Below are 12,190 nucleotides of genomic sequence, written 5' to 3'. Positions count from 1 at the left end.
TGATAGGAGACACATATCACATACAATAAAAAACTCACAAAGAAAATAAAGTAAAAGATGGCATGCTTGGATCTGCATTAAGTTTCCAACAGTTCATTTTTCTTTTCTTTTTTTTTTTTTGCTGTGGATGGCATTTTTTATCATGAGTCCCTTGGAGTTATCTTGGAACCTTGTTTTGCTGATAATAGTTTAGTCTTTCATAGTTGATCATTGTATAATGTTTCTGTTACTGTATACACGGTGTCTTCTGATTCTGCTCACTTCACTTTCTATCAGTTCATATAAGCCTTTCCAGGTTTTTCTGCACTCATCCTGTTTATCATTTCTTCTGGTGCATTCTTATTTCTTATTTTATATTCTATTACAATAATATACCATAACTTGTTCAGTTATGGATACCCCTTCAGTTTTCAATTTGTTGCCACTACTAAAAGAGCTGCTAAAAATAATTTTGTACAAGTATGCCCTTTTCCCCTATCTCTAATCTTTTTGGGATACAGACCAAGTAGTGGTATTGGGTCAAAGAGTATGCATAGTTTTATGGCTCTTTGCTCTCCAGAATGGTCATATTTGTTCACAGTTCTACCAGCAGTATATTCATGTTCGAATTTTCCCAAATCTCCAACATCCTTTTTGGTCATGTTAGCCAATCTGATTGGTGTGAGGTGGAAGAATTGCCTTAATTTTTATTTCTCTATTCAATTGTGATTTGGAACATTTTTTATGTGACTATAGATAGCCTTGATTTCTTCATCTAAGAACTGCATAGTCATATCCTTTGACCATTTATCAATTGGGAATGCTTTGTATTCTTGTGAATTTGACTCAGTTCTCTATATATTTGAGAAATGAGGACTTTGTCAGAGATGCTTGCTATAAATTTTTTTCTCCAATTTATTGTTTCCATTCTAATCTTGGTTGCATTGGTTTTGTTTGTAGAAAACCTTTTTAATTTGATGTAATAAAAATTATCCATTTCATTTTTTGTTCTTTTCTTTATGTCTTGTTTGGTCATAAATTCTTCCCCGATTCATCAGTCTGGCAGGTAAACTTTTCCATGTTCCCCTAATTTATTTATGGTATCACCCTTTATTTCTAGATCAAGTATCCATTTTGACTTTATCTTGGTGTATGGTGTGAGTTGTTGGTCTATGCCAGTTTCTGCCATATGGTTTTCTAGTTTTCCCAGCAGTTTTTTTTTTTATCAAATAGTGAATTCTTTCCCCATTAGCTTAGATTTAGGTTTATTAAACACTACTCTATGGTCTACTATGGTAATTTATTATTGTGTTAATTTCCTAATCTACTCCATTGATCCACTACTCTATTTCTTACCCAGTGTCAGATTATTTTGATGATTACTGCTTCATAGTATAGTTTGAGATCTGGTAAGCCAAGAGTTAAAGAAAGTAGAGTCACTGTGGTATTCTAGCTGGTTGGTTGTTATCCTTTGTTCTCAAAAAGGACTAAAATGACTTCACTGGTGATGTCTTTTGATTCATGCATAAATTGGATTTAGGTGAGGTGGAGTTGCACAAAGTTGTTGCCGACCTTACTCTTTCTTCCAGAATCATTGAAGTCCAATGGCAAGACAAAGGTCAAGATGGCTGGCAATAGCCTGGGATGCCGTGGATGACCTTGGTACCTCAAATATCTTACCAATCCTGCTTCAGCCACCTTTATCACTGTTGAAACAAATTGTTCTCATCTACCCTTACTGCTAGGGGGAAGTCTTTATATGCCTGGGGTAGACACCCCTCTCACTCAGTGATGGGTTTGAGGTATCATTTACCCTCAACCTGGTTTAGCCAACTTGGCAAGAAGGTTTTACTGGGATGTGGCCATTCGGCATGCTGTAGCTTATTGGAACCACAGGTGAGAGCTGGGTGTCAGGTAGACACCAAAGGAGGGAAAGCAGCCTTGAAAAGAGCTGGGTAAGTCCTCACATCAGTGGTACTGATTTTCCCTTACACCACAAACACCTTGAGATAGTCTAACTAAGCTCCCTTTTGAAGGAACCAACTTGGGAGATGGGGGTGGTGCAGGAAGAAGAAGACTCGGCTTTGGCCTTATATCTGGATTTCCTCCCCCCTTCCCCCTTTGTGTATAGGAGAATTTTGCAAACTTCAAAGGGTCTAAAGAATGTTGAACTTCCTCTTAGTGTCCTAGAAGCATCCTTGGATCAGATAATGACATAGTTTGCTTTGGGAGTGAAGGATATACTAATATGAAGTTATTATTATTATTTTTTTTTAGCTCTTACCTTCCATCTTAGAATCAATACTTTGTATTGGTTCCAAGGGAGAAGAGTGGTAAGGACTGGGCAATGGGTGTTAAGTGACTTGCCCAGGGTCACACAGCTCGGAAGTGTCTGAGGCCACATTTAAACCCAGGATCTCCTCTCTCTAGGTCTGCCCCCTATTTCTCAGCTTTAATACTCCTGACACTCTTTTTTGTAGGATCATAACATGCACTTTTATTCATCCTCTATTACCTGATCACACTTTTATCTTCCATACATTTATTTTTTTTAATTTTATTTTTATTATCATGCAAAACACACTTCCATATTTGTCCTTGTTGTAAAAGCATACTCATGCAAAACCAAAACCCCCAAATAAAACTCTAAACCAGTGGTTCCCAAACTTTTTTGGCCTACCGCCCCCTTTCCAGAAAAAATATTACTTAGCGTCCCCTGTCACATACTGTCACTACCCCCTTACAGTTATTCACTGCCCCCAAATGTACCTGTGGCCATCACCACCTCCCTGGATTGCTACAGCACCCACCAGGGGGCAGTGGCGCCCACTTTGGGAATCATTGCTCTAAATTGTGAAAGATGGCATACTTTAATTCATATCCATCCAACCCCAACAATTCTTTCTCTGGAGTTAGACAGCATTCCATGTCATAAGTTTTTCAGGATTGTCCCATATCATTGCATTGCTGAGAGTAGCCAGGTTTTTGCAGCTGATCATTGTATAATATTGCTGTTACTGTGTGCAGTGTTCTCCTGTTTCTGCTCTTCTTTTATGCATTTCTATTTAAAATCCAAAAGGGGGGCAACTTGGAGGCTCAGTGGACTGAGCACCAAGCCTGGAATCAGGAGGTTCTGGGTTCAAATCTGGCCTCAGACACCGTGTGACCCTGGGCAAGTCACTTAACCCCCATTGCCTAGCTCTTACCACTCTTTTGCCTTGGAACTAATACACATTATCAATTTTAAGACAGAAATTAAGGGTTGATTTTTTTAAAGTCCAATTTGGGGGTGGGGAAAGTATTGTTCTGGAAGTGAGAGGACCTCAGCTCTAAACCTGGCTCTGCTCCCAAATTATTTTATGACCTTGGGGGAAAAAACCAACCTCTTTAAGCTTCAGTTTCCACTTCCATGATATGGATGGGCCCAATGCCTACTATATCTATACTATTGAATGATAGGGTTAAGATAAAATGAGATATTAGCTGTTGAAAATACCAGTGGTAGATAGAACCAAGATGATGGAGAAGCAAGGAGACATACAGAGAACTTGCCTCATCCTCACAAACTCCTCCAAACAGATCTAGAAGACAAACCAGATCAAATACTGATTGAGAAACCTAAGGAAAAAAAATAGTAGTCATGTTTCCAGCCTTTGTCACAGAGGGAGACAGTTGCAGGTCCGAAGACACTGAGAATGGGTTTTTGGCAAGAGTATGCAATGAGGAACAGTCCAGTCCAGGGAGAGGTTGTGCATCAAGGCAAGAAAGATCTAAGTCATACACCCATTTGAAGCTTACCTTACTGTGTAACATGAGGTGTCTAGTGTTCCCCATAGTTTTTGTCAATAGTCAATCATTCCTTTAATAGCTAGAGTCTTTGGGTTTGTAGAACACTAAGCTATTAAGTTCATTTTCTTCTGTATGTCATGTACCTAATCTTCTGTATGCTGTGTACCTAATCTGTTCCACTGATTGATCTCTTTATTTTTATAAAAAAACCCAAATTATTTATTAAACACTTCTCTGTAGTACAGTATGAGATCTAATGTCTGTTGACTCCCTTTCTTCTCACTTTTTTCCTTTTATTTTGACTAGAAATTGACCTTTTTTTTTTTTTTTTTTAAATTTTAAACCCTTAACTTCTGTGTATTGACTTATAGGTGGAAGAGTGGTAAGGGTAGGCAATGGGGGTCAAGTGACTTGCCCAGGGTCACACAGCTGGGAAGTGTCTGAGGCCGGATTTGAACCTAGGACCTCCAGTCTCTAGGCCTGGCTCTCAATCCACTGAGCTACCCAGCTGCCCCCTAGAAATTGACCTTTCGTTGTTCTAGATGATTTTCATTATTGTTTTTTTCCAGTTCTATAATGTAATTCTTTGATATTTTGATTGAGGTAGTGCTGAATAAATACAACAATTTATGTAATGTTTTATTATATTGTCTTGGCCTATCCATAATCAATGAATATTTCTCCATTTATTTGTTTGTCTCTGGTTCTATAAGCAATATTTTTCATCATATTCACATAGTTCTTTTGTGTAGCTAGATGGGTAGACTCAAATATTTCATGCATTCTGTAGTTATTTTAAATGGATTTTCTCTTCTTGTTGGGTTTTATTGGTATTATACAGAAATGTTGATGATTTATATAGATTTATTTTATGCCTTGTTTTTTGACAATATTAATTAAATTAATTTTTAGTTGATTCTCCAGAGTTCTGAAATATCATCTTCAAAATGATAATTTATGTTTATTGTTTGCCTGTAATTTCTCCTTCAATCTTTTTTTCTTCTTCTTTTATCACTGTGGATTGCATTTTTAGCGCTATGTCAAATAGAAATAGTGACAGTGGACATTCTTACTTTACCCTGATCTTATTGAAAAGCACTCTAATTAAATTTCTTAACATAAAATGTTGTACCTGGTTTTAGATTGGTGCTATTTGGCATATTGAGGAAGGTTCTTTTATTTCTATATAATCTGGTGTTTATTTTATTATTATTATTTTTAATAAAATAGGTGTTATATTTTGATATAATCATATGATTTTTGTTTTTCTTGTTATTAAAATAGTCAATTATGGTTATGTTTTTCCCAATATTAAACTAACTGCATTTCTGGCATAAATTAACTTGGTTGTAGTATATATGTAATGCATGTGCTATATTGCTGTAGCTTCTTTGCTAATATTTTATTTAAAATTTTTTGCATCAGTCTACATTAGAAATATTAGTCTATAATTTTCTTTCTCTTTTTTGATTCTCTCTGATCATATTTGTGTCATAGAAAGAATTTAGTAGGATTTCTTCTTTTGCTATTTTTTCAGTTTGTTTAATATTAGAATTGATTTTTTTCTTGAAAGTTCAGTAGGGTTTGCTTGTGAATCTACCTGGTCTTTTTTTTTCTTTTAAGAGTTTGTATATGGCTTGCTCAATCTCTTTTTCTCAGTTTGGCATATTTAAAATGACTTTTAATTGTTTTTAATTTTAGTTATTTTTTAATTATAAATATACATTTAATTCATATAAGTTATCAGTTTCATTAGTTATTATTAGACAAAATAGTTCCTAAAACACTTACAAGTTCTTATTCTCTTAATGCAAATTCTCTTTTTTAATTTTTGATAGTGATAATTTGGTTTTCTTCTTTCTTTTTAAAATCAAATTAGCTATCTGGCTAATTAATTTGCTTTTCATAATTTCCCCTTAAAAACAGATGTGACTTTAGTTGATTAAGTCAATGGCTTTTATATTAATTAATTTATTTTTTAAAACCCTTACTTTCTGTCTTAGAGTCAATACTGTATATTGGCTCCAAGGCAGAAGAGTGGTAAGGGCTAGGCAATGGGGGTTAAGTGACTTGCCCAGGGTCACACAGCTAGGAAGTGTCTGAGGCCAGATTTGAACCTAGGACCTTCCATCTCTAGTCCTGGCTCTCAGTCCACTGAGCTACCCCCAAGTTGATGGCTTTTAAATATCAATTTTATTAATCTCTTCCTTGATTTTAAGGATTTCTGTTTTGGTGTTCAACTTGGATTTTAAAAATTGCTTTGTTTTCAAAGATCCATGCCAAATTAATTGGTTTATTCTTTTTCTCTTTTGTTCATGAATATCTTTAGAGATATAAATATTTTTCTAAGGACTACTCTGGCTATACTCCCCAGATGTTGTTATGTTGTCTCTTTTTTGTCCTTGTCTTTGATATAACTGTCTATTATTTCTGTGATTTGTTCTTTGACACCAATTCTTTAGGATTGCTATTTAGTGTCTAGTTCATTTTTAATTCTCTCTTTAATGGTCTTTTACTTAATATAATTTTATTGCACTGTGTCAAGTAAAGAATATGTTTAATATTGCTTTTCTGCTTTTGTTTTTGAAGTTCTTAAATGGCCTATACAATATTTATAAAGCTTACAAGTGCCTTGAATAACTTAGACATAGTACCATTTAATAATAACCACAAGCAGTCTATATTTCTAACTTTTGTAAAATTCTATTCATGTCCTTAACTTTTTTTCTTGTTAGTTTTTTGGTTAGATTTGTCTAGCTCTTGGAAAAGTATATTGAGGTCTCCTACTATTATAGTTTTACTGTTTATTTCTCCCTATAATACTATTACCTTTTCTTTTAAATATTTGGAATCCATGACATTTGGTGCATATATTAAGTTTTAAAATGGATCCACTGTCTATGGTACCTTTTTCAGCAAAATGTAGTTTCCACGTATATCTCTTTTGTAAGAGTTAAATTTAGGTTTTATGCTAAATATGAGAGTTATAAAGTAATATTGTGGTCACCAATTTAAATATATTATAACTTAAGTCAAAATGACTTTTAGCAGCTTTATTTGCAAAGAGGTGGAAAGAGTGAAAGTGAAAGAATGTAGATTAAGAGACAGATTCTAATAAACCTACTAGCCCTTCTCCTGAGAAGCCAGGCTCAGCCCCAGCATTGCTTCCCTAAATCCCTTGTCCCCATGTGGATTTCCCAGTAATCCTCAGCCAGAGGTCCAGGTGGCATCTTCAGCTAGAGTTCCACTAATGCAGCCTCTTTCAAAGCCAAGGCAGGAATCTCAGCCACTCACTCCAAATGCCAGGAAGGGAATCCCCCTAGACCATGCTGATTTCTTCTTTTTATGCTCCTTTTTTTCCATGTCACTTCCTGTCACTTCCTGTCATTTTCTCTTCTTCACAGAAACCAATGGTAGTCTTTCAATTTGCCTAGCATTGCTCAAGGTGGGGGGTGGCATGGCAGTAGCCTTTGGAGGTATGAGCTTATTTTAGTAAATGACTGTGAACCTCATACTTAATGGTAAGTAAGGGTACTTTAAGTTCTTGATTTGATTAGCTAAAAATAGGTAAGAGGAGAGTTAATCCTATCTTCACACTTATAATTAAGTTTACTTAGTTGTTTCCCTCCTGAAATCATGATTTTTTAAAATACTTTTTTTTTTAAACTTTTGCTGAGGCATAACAGATTTTGTTCAAACTCCTTAATTTAACTCTTTTAGAGTCTTTATGTTTTAAAAGTGTTTCTGGTAAACAACATATTGTTGGAATCTTCATTCTAATCCATTTTTCTATCCTTTTACATATAATGGGTGAGTTCATTCCATTCACATCTGCAGTAATATTCATTAATTGTTTATTTCATTTTTTTCAAACCTTTTATACTTTTGCCCTTTTTACTCCCCACTCTCTTTTTAAAAAATTCTTAAGCATTCTTTCTTCTTTCTTTTCTCTTCCTTCCAAGCTTAGAGTTTGTTTTACTTATGACTAATTCCTCCCTGAATCCACACTCTCTCTTATCCTCCCCCTTCTCTCTGCTTATTACTTCCTGTTTCCCTGTTGAGCTAGATGTATTTACCTTTTTATGTTTCTTTTGATTCCTATGTTTATATTTCAAAATTTCTATTCAGCTCTATTCTTTTCATTAGGAATCCTTAGAAGTCCCCTATTTCGTTGAATACTCATTTCCTCCCTAACAGGATTATACTCATTTTTTCAGAGTAATTTGGCTATAAACTTATGGTCAAATTATTCTTGGTTATTTCTGGTATAGGTCTATAAAATTTGCCTTTTGAAATATCAGGTCACATACTCTCTCTCTCCTTTATAATATAGCTACTAAATCTTGTGTGACCCTTATTGTGGTTCATTTGTACTTAAAGCCTTTATTTCTGGCTTCTTTAAGTATTTTTCTTTGATCTGGAAGCTTGAATATTGGCAGCAAGATTCTTAGGAATTTTCATTTTGGAGATTTCTTTTAGGAAGTGAATGGTGGTTTCTTTTTATTTTCACTCTGCCTTCTTATACTAATATGTCTAAGGAATTTTCTTTTGTGATTTATTGAAATATGATTCCTAATTTTTTTTATTATAAAATTAAGATACTTCAGTGATTCCCAAATTATCTCCCCTTACTTTGTTTTCTAGTCAGTTGTTTTTTGATATATTTCACATTTTCTTCTATTTGGTAGTCTTTTTTGACTTTTTTTTTTTTAACATTTATTGTTGTTTCCACACTTCCATTTGATCCATTCTAATTTTTAAAGAGTCTGTTATTTGGATGAGATTTGGTACCTTTTATGGAACTCTGATAATTCTCTTTCCAAGTCTCCCTTCCAAAGGTTTAATTTCCTTTCCAGGTCTTCTCTCAGTCACTAATTTCATTTGTGATATTATCTTAAACTATTTCTTCATTTCTTCTAGGAATCCTAATTGATTTTGTGGGCAAACTGTATTTTCCTTTGAGGCTTTGCTTATAGGTGTTTTGGAGTTACAGTATTCTCTTTTGGGGTTATGTCTTGGGCATCCCTGTAATAACTCTTTATTGAGGTAGTTTGGTGTTTATATATGTATGTCTCTGTTTCTGTCTTTGTTTCTCTCTCCCTCCCTCCCTCTCTCCTCATTTTATGGTGTTGTGGCTCTAAGTAATCTTGCTGAAGCACTTTCCTTATGGGGATATCTGAGTCCTAGGTGTCTATTTCTTTATAGAAAATGTTTTCCTTGGAAGAAGGTACTTTCCTTCACGTGAAGACTCCAGGGACTGCTATAAAAGCCTTTAGGGAATGAAGCCATTTTTTTTTTTTTTTTGCCCCAGGAGTCCAAGATCTCTCCTCCTCTAGGATCACACTGAGGTATTTCTCCCACCAACATCGAGGTTCCCCTTTCTCTAGGGATCAGATTGAGTTGAATCCCTTTTCTTCCTAGGATTCTTTATTTTGCCCAGGATTTTGAAGTTGCCTCTCTTTTGGGGACAGAGTTGAGACCATCTTCTTTATTTTTTATTAATTTTTTGTTTATTGTATTTTATTAATTGAAAATTTTTATTTATTCAATTAATTTAGAATATTTTTCCATGGTTAGATGATTAATGTTCTTTTCCTCCTGTCTGATTCTCTCCCCCCACAAGAGCCAAAGCATGATTCCACTGGGTGAGACCATCTTCTTTAGATTGACAATGTTTTATCTCTTTTCTTCACTAGAGATCCCAGAAGCCCCTTCCCACAGGGATCTGAATCAGAATGCCTCTGACAAAGTTGCTGAGTTGTATGGTAGTTGGTGGTCAGGGTTGAGTCATGCAGTGGTGATTGGTAGTTGAACTGCACAGCTCCCTTCTCTGTCCCCTGTATGCTTTAAAGATTATCCTCTTTCAGGTATGGGTTGGATTGGATAATTATCGAAGTCCCTTCCAGTTCTGAAATTCTGTATAAACTACTGTGTGTAATAATGTAAGCAATGTTCCCATCTCAAGAAGCTGTCCTTTTCTACCGGGATGAGGGAAATGTATTTCACTTCCTGTTCTCAGAGACCAAGACTAGCCATTGCAATTAAACTAAATCCATTTGTCTGGCTGTTTTTCTACAAAACTCATTATGAAAGTAAATGAAATTCTTGGTTTTTTTCCCCTCTTAATAAAACCATAATAAGAATCTAAAATTAAAAGTGGACAAACAGGTTCTCTACTTTGAGAGAGAATGTTCTTTGCCATGAGACTCCTTATAACAATGCAATCACGGGTCGGGTCACTGTAACCACATCTTTCTTGCCATAATTTTTTAAAAATGTGATTAGTGGGGGCAGCTGGGTAGCTCAGTGGATTGAGAGCCAGGCCTAGAGATGGGAGGTCCTAGGTTCAAATCTGGCCTCAGACACTTCCCAGCTATGTGACCCTGGGCAAGTCACTTGACCCCCATTGCCCACCCTTACCACTCTTCCACCAAGGAGCCAATACACAGAAATTAAGGATTAAAAAAAAATGTGATTAGTTGGATGATTTTAAGGTTCCTTTATGCTCTGACATTCTATGTCAGAATGTTAGAAAGTCTCAGATTCCACTGGCTATATGAATACATAAAGAGGCATGCACACACACACACACACACACACACATTCATATCAGGAATGTGTTAAGCAATAGGAAGACAATAATGTTGACCCAGCCCTTGGCTTTTTTCCCTATGCTTTTCCCCTTCCATTTCTTTACTTGGAAAATCAAAAAGGATCTTAGAGTTGAGAAAACTAGAAGATCTCAGACTCAGAGACTATAGCAGTTTGTTGAGAGGGTATCTTCTAAGTTAATGCTGATTGGGTATAGTATAGCAATCAGATATTAAGCAGAAACATTGCTGAATTTCTAACTCTAAGTCAGAGTGAGGTTTCCAACAAAGACCTTTGCCACTGGTGAGCAGGAAGTGGAGGTTTAAAATAGGTTTGGAGGCTGTGTGCATTTTCCCCTTGGGGCTGTTTTTTTGTTTTAAATAACTTGGTTCTTGGGATGAGAGACTTAAAAAAAAGATCAAACCCATACCTTCTTTCTTAAATACTACGTATTTGTTCCAAGGCAGGAAAGCAGTAAGGATTTGGTAATGGGGGTTAAATGACTTACTCAGGGTCACACAGCTAGGAAGTATTTGAGGTCGGATTTGAACCCAGGACCTCTCATCTCCGAGTCTGGCTCTCAATCCACTGAGTCACCTACCTGTCCCACAATGAGGAACATTTTTTTGAAGAGAAAATGTCTACTAGAGGTCCGAAAGTTGAGATATGGGAGGAAAGGCTAAGGGTTTTCCCCCTAGCACTAGATCTCTGGGCTTTGAGTTAAAAGGGAAGTGGCAGAACTTATTATTATTCTTATGAAGAAAGGGATAGTGTCTCAACTGAGGACTTTAGCTGAATTTAGAAGCAGAAAAAAAATCCTACTCAGAGGATCTATGTTTGGTAATGACCTGCAGAGATGGCAGGACCAGTGAAGGACCATCAAACACCATCATGTGAGACCAACAAGAAGCCAGGACTGTCAAAGACTATGCACCATGTTTAATGTGCCCAATGGGGCCAACTCCTTGCCTAGTGGAGAATGGGAATTAGGGCTAACAGAAGCAGAATGAGTACATCCTGAGCTCTGCAATGGTTATTTTCCTTCTCAAAGCTGGGTTAAAGTGCTGAGTTAACAATATTTATTTGTGCCATCATCAGCCCTTGGGACTTGAACCCATCTGATATTTTTGTACTTGTATTAAACTTGTCCTGGCTGTGGGGAGGAGAGCCCTGGAGTCTCACCAAGACTAACAGCTCAGAGTCCTGCTCTGTAGATCCTTCTCCATGTAAACCCAAAGCCCTACAGTATTGGAAGCACAAGGTGCTTCTCTACACATATGCCCTGGCCACAGGCTTCCCATTCCGGTCACGAGCATTCCATGAGGGTGTATTCATTTACTTCACCCACAGTGTATGTATTTGTAAGAGAATGTGCCCTAGGCTTACGGGGAAATGTTTTATGACTACTTTCCTCACTGCTATTTTAGCAAATGCCTTTGATTTGAATTAATTGCATCCTCCGTTTGACTGGTAAAAGTAAACACATGGGTGGGAGTTTATGAGCTACAGTTTGGGATGGCTATAAACACACAGAGTTTGTAGAGCCTGGGGGAAGCTTGTTTGGGGGCATACATGTTGGTTAGGGGAAATTCCCAAGTGGCACAGAAACTTTTTATATTTATTTGCTGCTTGCATAAATCAGAGAAATTCTGCTTTTTAAAGTTACAACTCCATTTAATTTAAGTGTACTCCAAGATCCAAATTCCAGCCAACATCCACTGGCCTGACAGGTTGAGAAAGTGATCCCAATTTTCATAGATTCTCAGAGCCAGAAGTGACTTCAGGGTCCATCTTGTCCAACTCGTGCCAGAAGGAAGAAGAATCCCTTTTA

This window comes from Gracilinanus agilis, chromosome 1 (genome assembly GCF_016433145.1).
Source record: "Gracilinanus agilis isolate LMUSP501 chromosome 1, AgileGrace, whole genome shotgun sequence".
Lineage (NCBI taxonomy): Eukaryota > Metazoa > Chordata > Mammalia > Didelphimorphia > Didelphidae > Gracilinanus > Gracilinanus agilis.
Note: the sequence above shows the minus strand (reverse complement) of the source record.